Source organism: Lipotes vexillifer, unplaced genomic scaffold (genome assembly GCF_000442215.2).
Source record: "Lipotes vexillifer unplaced genomic scaffold, Lipotes_vexillifer_v1.1 scaffold4, whole genome shotgun sequence".
NCBI lineage: Eukaryota > Metazoa > Chordata > Mammalia > Artiodactyla > Lipotidae > Lipotes > Lipotes vexillifer.
The window spans coordinates 5,601,770-5,612,144 of record NW_006785876.1 but is presented as its reverse complement, the minus strand read 5'-3'; positions in this window follow the sequence as shown (position 1 = coordinate 5,612,144).

Here is a 10,375-nt window from a genome sequence, read left to right as displayed (position 1 = left end):
AAAAAAAAAAGAATCCGCCTGCCAATGCAGGAGACACGAGTTCGAGCCCTGGTCCGGGAAGATCCCACATGCTGCAGAGCAACTAAGCCCGTGCACCACAACTACTGAGCCTGCGCTCTAGAGCCGTGAGTCACAACTGCTGAGCACACGTGCCACAACTCCTGAAGCCCATGTGCCTAGAGCCCGTGCTCTGTAACAAAAGAAGCCACCTCAATGAGAAGCCCACGCACCACAACGAAGAGCAGCCCCCGCTTGACGCAACTAGAGAAAAGCCTGCGCGCAGCAACAAAAACCCAATGCAGCCAAATCAATAAATAAATCTATTTTAAAAATTAAAAAATAAAATGAAGGGGAAGGAGGAGGAAGGATTCTTTAAAAAAAAAAAAAAAAGGTTCCATGTACCAGCTGGGAAGGGTAAGTGAGAGGCAAGAAAAACTCATAGGATTAAAATCTAAACAGAACCCATAGAGATCAGAAACCCTGAAAAGGGCCTGACTTAAATAGTCTGGGGTACTTAACAGGTTATTTATCTCTACCATCACCTTTTCTACTTTCTTAGCACCTCCTGCCCCCCAACCACAGGTTATTTTATGTACCTCTGACTCTTGCTACAGGTAGCATGCAAAGGTGTGGTTAAGAAGTCATTGAAGGACTTCTCTGGTGCCGCAGTGGTTAAGAATCCGCCTGCCAATGCAGGGGACACGGGTTCGAGCCCTGGTCCGGGAAGATCCCACATGCCACGGAGCAACTAAACCTGGGCGCCACAACTACTGAGCCCGTGTGCCACAACTACTGAAGCCCGCATGCCTAGAGCCTGTGCTCCGCAACAAGAAAAGCCATCACAATGAGACGCCTGCGCACCGCAACAAAGAGTAGTCCCAGCTTCCTGCAACTAACTAGAGAAAGCCTGCACGCAGCAACAAAGACCCAATGCAGCCAAAAATAAGTAAATAAATAAATTTAAATTTTAAAAAAAGTCATGGAAAATAGTCATGGGATAACTGACTTGAGATGTCACAACCTAATCCATTGTGTCATACGAAGAAAAGATCTGTTAATAGAAGATGCATGGCGTCTAGAAGCATAGGGTCTAGAAAGGAGAAGACCAAGGGTGAAGAACACAAGAGTTGGGACTTCCCTGGTGGTCCAGTGGTTAAGACTCCCCCTTCCAATGCAGGGAGTGTGGGTTTGACCTCTGGTCAGGGAGCTAAGATCCCATGTGCCTCGCAGCCAAAAAACCAAAAACATAAAACAGAAGCAGTATTGTAACAAATTCAACAAAGACTTCACAAAAAAAAAAAAAAAAAAAAAAAAAAAAGAATGAAAAAAAGAATGCAAGAGTGTGTCTCCAGCCCTGTCCAGGGGATAGTGTATGTTAAGTTTGGCCCAGGTGAACATTCCAGTTGGATTTGCAGGCATGCATCTGGCCACCCTAGGTCAGTGATGTCAGCCACTAAGCCATCATCCTACTCACTCCCCTTGCTACCTTGTTCTGCTCACCAGGGATGCTTCTAAGACATTTGTTCTCACTCCCACGGGAGACAGAATGCAATGGCCATCTGCCTCAAGTGTGTGATCCACTTGGCAGTTCCATGTCTCCTCATTCTGGCTTGTGTAGTAATCGCCTGTGAAGTGGGCTAGCATGATCCGGGCACACTTAGTTTTTTTTGTTTTGTTTTGTTTTTGGCCGTGCCACATGCCTTGCAGAATCTCAGTTCCCCAACCAGGGATTGAACCCGGGCCTCCACAGTGAAAGCCTGGAATCCTAACCACTAGGCCACCACGGAACTATCCAGATATTTTAGTTTCTGGATTTGCAATCCTGAGAACCAAACTGTAAGCCCTGGTGCTATCATGTCATTTGGAAATCCTGCCCAATCGGCCAGCGGACTTCCGCAAGCTCACACTGCTATCTTGACTCTCTACAGCTTTAAGTGCCTAAAACAATAGGAAAACCAGTAATATATGTAATCTCCTTGTCCATATGGAAATTCAAAGGTGGATTCTAATTGCCCTCCCTCTTTCCCACTCTTCATACCTGGTCCCCTTGATCCTTTTACTCTCTCCCCCTCCCACCCCAAAACACATATATACCTCAAGGGTCCAAATTCCAGGCCAGTTGGTTCTACACAGTTTCCCCTCGAGGGCTCGGCATTACTGAAGGGGGTCCTTTCAGCCCTTCGCATCCCACATTCACTAAAGGAATCTCAGTCCTTCAGAGCAAAACTTCTCCAAGACAAAGAAAATTTCATCCCCCAAAAAAGATTTATTACAAAAATTTCAAACATGAAGAAAAGTTGAAAGAATTTTACAGTAAGCATTCATACACACACCACTTAGATTCTACAATTGTTAACATTTTCCTGTATTTGCCTTATCACCTTATCAAACATCTATCCCATCCATCAATCCAATCCATCCAATTTTTGGTGCATTTCAAAGTAAGGTACAAATATCAGGACATTTCACCCCTGCATATTTCAGTATGCATATCATCAACTAGACTCCATTTGTTTAGGGTTTGGTTTTTTTTTTCCTAGCATTTTCCACCCTTACTCTTGTTAACAAAAATAGTTCAACTCTTCTTGCAGGTTTAGTTGTTGTTGTTGTTGCTTGTAAAATATATCTTTGGCAGCACATATACCAAAACTGGGATGAAACAGAGAAAATTAGCACAGCCACGGCACAAGGACAACATGCAAATTCTCTGAAACGCTCCATGCTAAAAAAAAAAAAAATACTGTGATAACACCTCACACCCACTAGGATGGCTACTATCAGAAAAACAGAAAATAACAAGTATTGACAAGGATATGGGGACCCTGGTGGGAATGTAAAATGGTACAGCCATACTGTGGAGAACAGTATGGTCATTCCACAAAAAATTAAAAATAGAACTACCATATGACCCAGCAATTCCACTTCTGGGTATATACCCAAAAGAAGTGAAAACAGGGTCACAAAGAGATATTTGTATGCCCATGTTCATAGCAGCATTATTCACAATAATCAAAATGTGGAAGCAACCCAAGCATCCATCAACAGAAGAATGGAGAAGCAAAATGTGGTCTATACGTACAACATAATATTACTCAGCCCTTAAAAGGAAGGAAATTCTGACATATGCTACAATGTGGGTGAACCTTGAGGACATTATGCTACAGTGTGGATGAATCTTGAGGACATTATGTTAAGTGAAATCAACCAATCACAAAAAGACAAATACTGTATGATTCTACTTACATGTGCTCCTTAGAGTAGCCAAAATCATAGAGATGGAAAATAGAATGGTGGTTGCCAGGGGCTGGATGGAATGGGGGAACAGGGAATTATTGTTTAACAGGTACAGAGTTTCAGTTTTGTAAGAGGAAGAGTTTTGAATATGGATGGTGGTGATGGTTGCACAACATGAATGTACTTAATACCACTGAACCATACATGTAAAAATGGTTAAGATGGTAATTTTTATGTGTTTTTTAACCACATTAAAAAAAACTGGAAAAATTACATACTGGGAAATGTTTTGACATGAATTTTGACAAATGCATACAATAGCATAACCCAACTCCTATGAGGAAAGAACATTTCCATCATACCAGAAAGTTCCCTCAAGTCCTTCCTAAGTCTATGTCTGCCCTACCCTCAGAGGCAACCACTTTTTAAAAAATCAAATTAAAAAAATCAGATTAGGGAATTCCCTGGCGGCCCAGTGGTCAGGACTCGGTGCGCTCACTGCCAGGGGCCGGGTTCCATCCCTGGTCAGGGAACTAAGATCCCACAAGCCTCATAGCACCACCCAAAAAAAAAAAAAGAAAAATTCAGGTTAAAAAATTATTTTCCCTGTTCTAAAACTTTGTAGAAATGGAATCATGAAGTACGTATTCTGTGGAAGTCATCTTTTTTTTTCTCTTTTTTAAATATCTTGATCTAATTTATTTTATTTTTATTTATTTTATTTATTTATTTTTGGCTGCTTTGGGTCTTCGTTGCTGCGCGCGGGCTTTCTCTAGTTGCAGTGAGCAGGGGCTACTCTACGTTGTGGTGCGCGGGCTTCTCATTGTGGTGGCTTCTCTTGTTGCGGAGCACGGGCTCTAGGCACGCAGGCTTCAGTAGTTGTGGCACGAGGGCTCAGTAGTTGTGGCTCACGGGCTCTAGAGCACAAGCTCAGGAGTTGTGGCGCACAGGCTTAGTTGCTCCGCAGCATGTGAGATCTTCCCAGACTAGGGCTCGAACCCATGCCCCCTGCCTTGGCAGGCAGATTCTTAACCACTGCGCCACCAGGGAAGCCCTGTGGAAGGCTTCTTTCATTCAGCATGTTTTTGAGATTTAACCATGTTGCATATATCAGTAGTTTGTTCTTTTACTGTGCTAAGTTGTATTTCATCACGTGACCGTACCACAATTCTCCTGTTGATGGACAACCGGACGGTTTCAAGTTCTTGGCTAATCCAAGTTAAGTTGTTATGAACATCCATGTACAAGTCTTTTTGAAAATGCATGTTTTCATTTCTTTTGGTTAAATATCTAGAAGAGGAATTGCTAGATCATGGGATGTGATTTTTTAAAATTATTTATTTATTTATTTGGTTGCACTGGGTCTTAGTTGCAGCAGGCAGGCTCGTTAGTTGTGGCATGCGAACACTAAGTTGCAGCATGCATGTGGGATCTAGTTCCCTGACCAGGGATCAAAACTGGGCCCCCTGCATTGGGAGTGCGGAGTCTTAACCACTGTGCCACCAGAGAAGTCCCAATGATATAACTCTTGATAAGGTTGGATTTAGGTCTACCATTCTGCTATTTGTTTTCTCTCTGTCTCATATGTTTTTTGTTACTCTATTCCTCCTTTCCTATCTTCTTTTTCCATTTTAACTTCTCTATTGGCTTTTTAACTATACTTTGTCCTCTTTTTTTTTTGAGGTAAAATCTACATAACAAAATTAACTGTTTTAAAATGTTCAATTTGGGGCTTCCCTGGTGGCGCAGTGGTTGAGAGTCCGCCTGCCGATGCAGGGGACAGGGGTTCATGCCCCAGTCCGGGAAGATCCCACATGCCGCAGAGCAGCTGGGCCCGTGAGCCATGGCTGCTGAGCCTGTGCGTCCGGAGCCTATGCTCCACAACAGGATAGGCCACAACAGTGAGAGGCCCACGTACCGCAAAAAAAATAAAATAAGATAAAATAAAATAAAATGTTCAATCTGGTGGCATTTAGTACATTCACAACGTTGTGCAACCATCACCTCTGTCTACTTCTAAAACATTTCCATCATCCCAAAATAAAACTCCATACTCATTAAGCAGTCACTACCTATTCTCCCCTCCCTCAGTGCCTGGCTACTGCCAATCTATACTACCTCTATGGATTTCCCTATTCTGGACATTGTATATAAATGGAATCATACAACATGTGGCCTTTTGGTTTAGCTTCTTTCAGTTAACAGAATGGTTTAGAGGTTCATCCACATTGCAGCATGTATCAGCACTTCATTCATCTTTAAGCCTGAGTAATATTCCATTGGATGCATACACCACGTTTTGTTTATCCATTCTTCTGTTGATGGACATTTGGGCTGTTTTCACTTTTTTGGCTATTGTGAATAGTGCTTCTCATTGCATTATTTTTGAGTGTTTGCTCTACAGCAGCTATTTTCAAGTGTTTTGGTTTCAGGACCCCTTTACGCTCCTAAAAAGTATTGAAGACCCCCCGCCCCCAAAGAGGGGTCTTTTATGTGGGAGATATAGATACACAAAATTAAACTAAAAATTTTATTTATTTTTAATTAAAATAAACATGAAAACCATTACATGTTTGCATAAACGACATATTTTTATGAAAAATTTATTTTCAAAAATATATTGAGAAGAGAGGCAATGTTTTACATTTTTGCAACTCTTTAACGGCTGGCTTAATAAAAGACAGATGGATGCTCAAATCTACTTCTGTATTCAATCTGCTGGGATATGTTGTTTGGGTTGGCATATATGAAGAAAATACACCTTACCAACATACATAGTTGGGAAAAGGAGGACCTTGAAGACCTCCTGAATGTGTTTGGGGACCCCCTAAGTCTTTGTACCACACTTTAAGAACCACTACTCTAGGCATTATGACATATATCCTTAACTTTCCAGAGTCTACCTAGAGTAAATATTATACCACCTCATGTAAAATATGGGAACTTTGCAACTGTATAATTCTTAGTCATATATATTACATATAAAGGACAGGAGCAATTAAAAAGAACTATACAATTGCAAAATTCCTTTGCTTTAAACAGTTAAATGTGTTTTAAATAAACTGAGGGAAAAAGATAGCCTTTTATACTTATTCACAGTCACCATCCCCAGTGCTCTCCATTCACCTAAAGACTCGACTTTCTGTCTGGTAGTACTGCCCTTCAGCCTGAAGAATTTCCTTGTGGTGCAGTTGGCTGACAATAAACTCTCTTAGTTTTTTGTTTTTGTTTTTGTTTTTGTTTTGTTTGGGGTTTTTTTGGCCCCGACGCACGGCTTGCAGGATCTTAGTTCTCCGACCAAGGATCGAACCCAAGCCCGGCAGTGAAATCGTCAAGTCCTAACAACTGGACATCCAGGGAATTCCCACACTCTCATTTCTGTCTTTAGCCTTAAAAGATATTCATCTGAAGTAAAGCACTGTTCCATCAAAAAAAACAAAAACAAAAGGGCCTCCCTGGTGGTGCAGTGGTTAATAATCCACCTGCCAATGCAGGGGACATGGGTTCGAGCCCTGGTCCAGGAAGATCCCACATGCCGCAGAGCAACTAAGCCCGTGTACCACAACTACTGAGCCTGCACGCCACAACTACTGAAGCCTGCGTGCCTAGAGCCCGTGCTCCACAACAAGAGAAGCCACCGCAATGAGATGCCTGCACATCACAATGAAGAGTAGCCCCCGCTCGCTGCAACTAGAGAAAGCCCGCGCGCAGCAACAAAGACCCAACACAGTCAAAAATAAATAAAATAATTTTTTTTTAAAAAGTAAACACAACAGGAAAACAAAAAGATATTTATGCTGGATATGGCATTCTGAGTTGATAGGTTTTTTTCTTTCAGCACTTTAAAGATGACTTTCCAATGTCTTCTGGCCTCTATCGTGACTCTCTCTTTAACATAATTTTAAAATGTTACAGGCTAACACTCTCTTATCTCTTTCTCCACCTTAAACAACAAAGCTTCTGGAGGAGGTAGGGTGGGAGGAGCCATATATACATACATATATTTTTCATTATGCTTTTGTTTAAGGTTTGAGTTTTAAGATTTGAGCCACGATACATACTAACTAAGGCTGTCAGATGAGATGAGGGCCTGTATGGATAGTGTTTAGCACTCAAATACGGGCCAAGGTTCAGGACTTCAAATATTTCCCCGCAAACACCCTTACTCATGCCTGCCCCACTCCCTCCATCACACTCAGATGGCAGAACTGCAGCCCTAATTACACCCAATAATCCACCTGCTCTGTGCTTGCACCTGAGCAGCTAAGCATGGCTGGAGAAAATCCCATTGTGCTGATCAGTCTCAGTGTAAATCGAAACCTCAAATCTTAAATGAGCAGCCAATGCTACCAGCTAATCCTACCGCACTTGCCTAGTAAATCTTCTCTCTTTCAAGACAGCAATTTCACCTCTTCACCTCACTGCATATTCATTAAGGAAACAGATGCTTGAAGGTGAGTCCTCCCTTGCCTTCCCAGCCCTAGATCCACTGACCTATTGCATTTGTATCCGGATCTCCTCCTCTTACTGTAATGGAAGGAGTGTCCTTGCTTGTGGCTGCACACTATCCCTCCACTTTGTACTGAATTTTTCAATCCCTTCAAGTACTTAAAACCCTGGCTACTGAAATGACCCTCTCATTCTCTTGCTTTGTCAGTTTCTTCTCCATACTGGATCATATCCATCTGCATACAAACAAGACAATGTTGCAGTTCTTAAAAATAAATATGCTGGGGACTTCCCTGGTGGTCCAGTGGGTAAGACTCTGTGCTGCTAATGCAGGGGGCCCGGGTTCGTTCCCTCGTCGGGGAACTAGATCTCACATGCATGCTGCAACTAAGAGTTCACAGCTAAGAGTCCGCATGCCACAACTAAGAAGTCCTCATGCCGCAACTAAGCAGCTTGCATGCTGCAACTAAGACCCGGCACAGCCTCAAAAAATAAACATGTTCCCTAGAGCCCACAGCCCCTTCCAGACTCTACTTTTTTTTTTTCTTTCTGCTTCTTTTTCTGCACAATCCCTCCAAAGTTGTTTCTATTTCCTGTCTCCACCTTCTCACCCCCCCTTCTCACTCCAGTTGGGCTTTCCATCCAACCATCCCACTGAAACTTCTCCCACTTCGCCCAATCCATTCATCAGGTCTCTGCTCTTATCTTGTTCAGCCCTCAGCAGCACTTGATACAGCTACTCCCTCCTACCGGAGCATCATCTTCTCTTCCAGTTTTCCTCCTGACCCCCACGGCTTTCTCAGGCTTCCCTGTAGGGGTCGCCTCTTCCTTCCTGCTTCCCCTCTTGTCCCCATAGTTCATTCTCTCCCAGGGGAAAGATCTTTCAAAAGCGTAAATCAGATCATATTGCTCCCTTACTTAAAACCCTCTAATGGAACATTTTATCTGTAAATATATATTCTCCCTGTCTGTGTCCTCTATAAAAACCTAGAAACAATGATTAAACCAGTAGCAATGAGCATCCCCAGCACCCAGTTTGTAGTTCTGAACTATGGTTTCCCACTAAAAGTAACCAGGATTTTTGGAAATGGCTGGTTCCAAGTCTGGGGTAAGAAATGTCTGGGGTTGGCAAACTTTTTTCAAAGGGCCAGACAGTATTTTAGATTTTGCAGGCCAAGAAGCAAAATCAAGGATATTATGTAGGCACTTATATAACCATTTAAATGTAACCATTTAAAAATGCGTAAGGACAAACCCGAGCATTGCGACCCTCGAAGGTCCACTAATCCTTGAATTTCCGATCCCAGGAGGCTCCGACCCTTCCAGCCCCGCCATCTGCTCTCCCAGCTCTAGCTGGGCTCCCGAGAGCGCCGGAGCGCCGCTCCCCTCCCCCGCCGCTGGTCCTTACCACCTTCGCGTCTCTTAGCAACAGGCCGACGCAACCTCCACCCTCCCTAGACTCCGGGTGGGGAGGAGGGGAGCGAGCACGCATGCGCCCAAGGAGCTCCCGGCTCCACCCACCGTCTGCAGGAGAAAGAAGAGATCACTGGAGCACCCAAGCCCAGGGGCCTGGTCCCAAGCCAAAGTCTGTGTCCACACTCTGCCCACAAGTCCTCTACCACACCCTTGGCCTGGTAGAGGAGAGGCAGCAACAGCACCACCATGGAGCCTGGTAGAAATACAGAATTTCAACCTCACCCCAGACCTACTGAATCAGTGTCTGCGTTTTTAAGAAGATCCCGGGAGATTCCTATGCATATTAACGTTTGGCAAGCGTTGCTTTCACAATAAAGCATTGCTTTATTTAAGGCAAAGCCATAAATAAATACATGGGGGGCTTCCCTGGTGGCACAGTGGTTAAGAATCTGCCTGCCAATTCAGGGGACATCCCTGAAGCCGATCCCTGGTCTGGGAAGATCCCACACGCCGTGGGGCAACTAAGCCCGTGTGCCACAGCTACTGAGCCCGTGTGCCACAACTACCGAAACCTGCACGCCTAGAGCCTGTGCACCACAACAAAGAGTACCTCCCGCTCCCCACAACTAGGGAGAAGCCCACGCACAGCAATGAAGACCCAAAGTAGCCAAAAATAAATTTATTAAAAAATTAATAATAGGGGCTTCCCTGGTGGCACAGTGGTTGAGAGTCCGCCTGCCGATGCAGGGGAGGGGGGTTCGTGCCCCGGTCCGGGAAAATCCCACATGCCGCGGAGCGGCTGGGCCCGTGAGCCATGGCCGCTGAGCCTGTGCGTCCAGAGCCTGTGCTCCGCAACGGGAGAGTCCACGACAGTGAGAGGCCCACGTACCGCAAAAAAAACAAAAAAATTAATAATAAATACATAAAAATAGGAACACCTCTTGTAGGTTGAACTTTTAACCTAGACCCTAAAAAACAGCCTTTACGATTTACAAGCAGAAGTTCCCACAGCTGAGTTCCTTATGCTTAGCAAGGGTGAAAATCCCCTCGTGTCTCCTCTGACCATCCGTCCAGGATGGAATGCATCACTGACCTCAGGTTCCTGCTCTCAAAGTCAATGGGGAAATCAGGAAGTCCAATTTCCATTCCCAGTGTAAAGGCATTACTTCTTATGAATAATGTGGAAAGAGAAGGCTCAAAGAATGGGCTCCTTGGGCTTGCCAAGGTAAGTAAGTAGACAGCAACATAAGGGCAATTCCAGCCCCAGGGAAGGCAG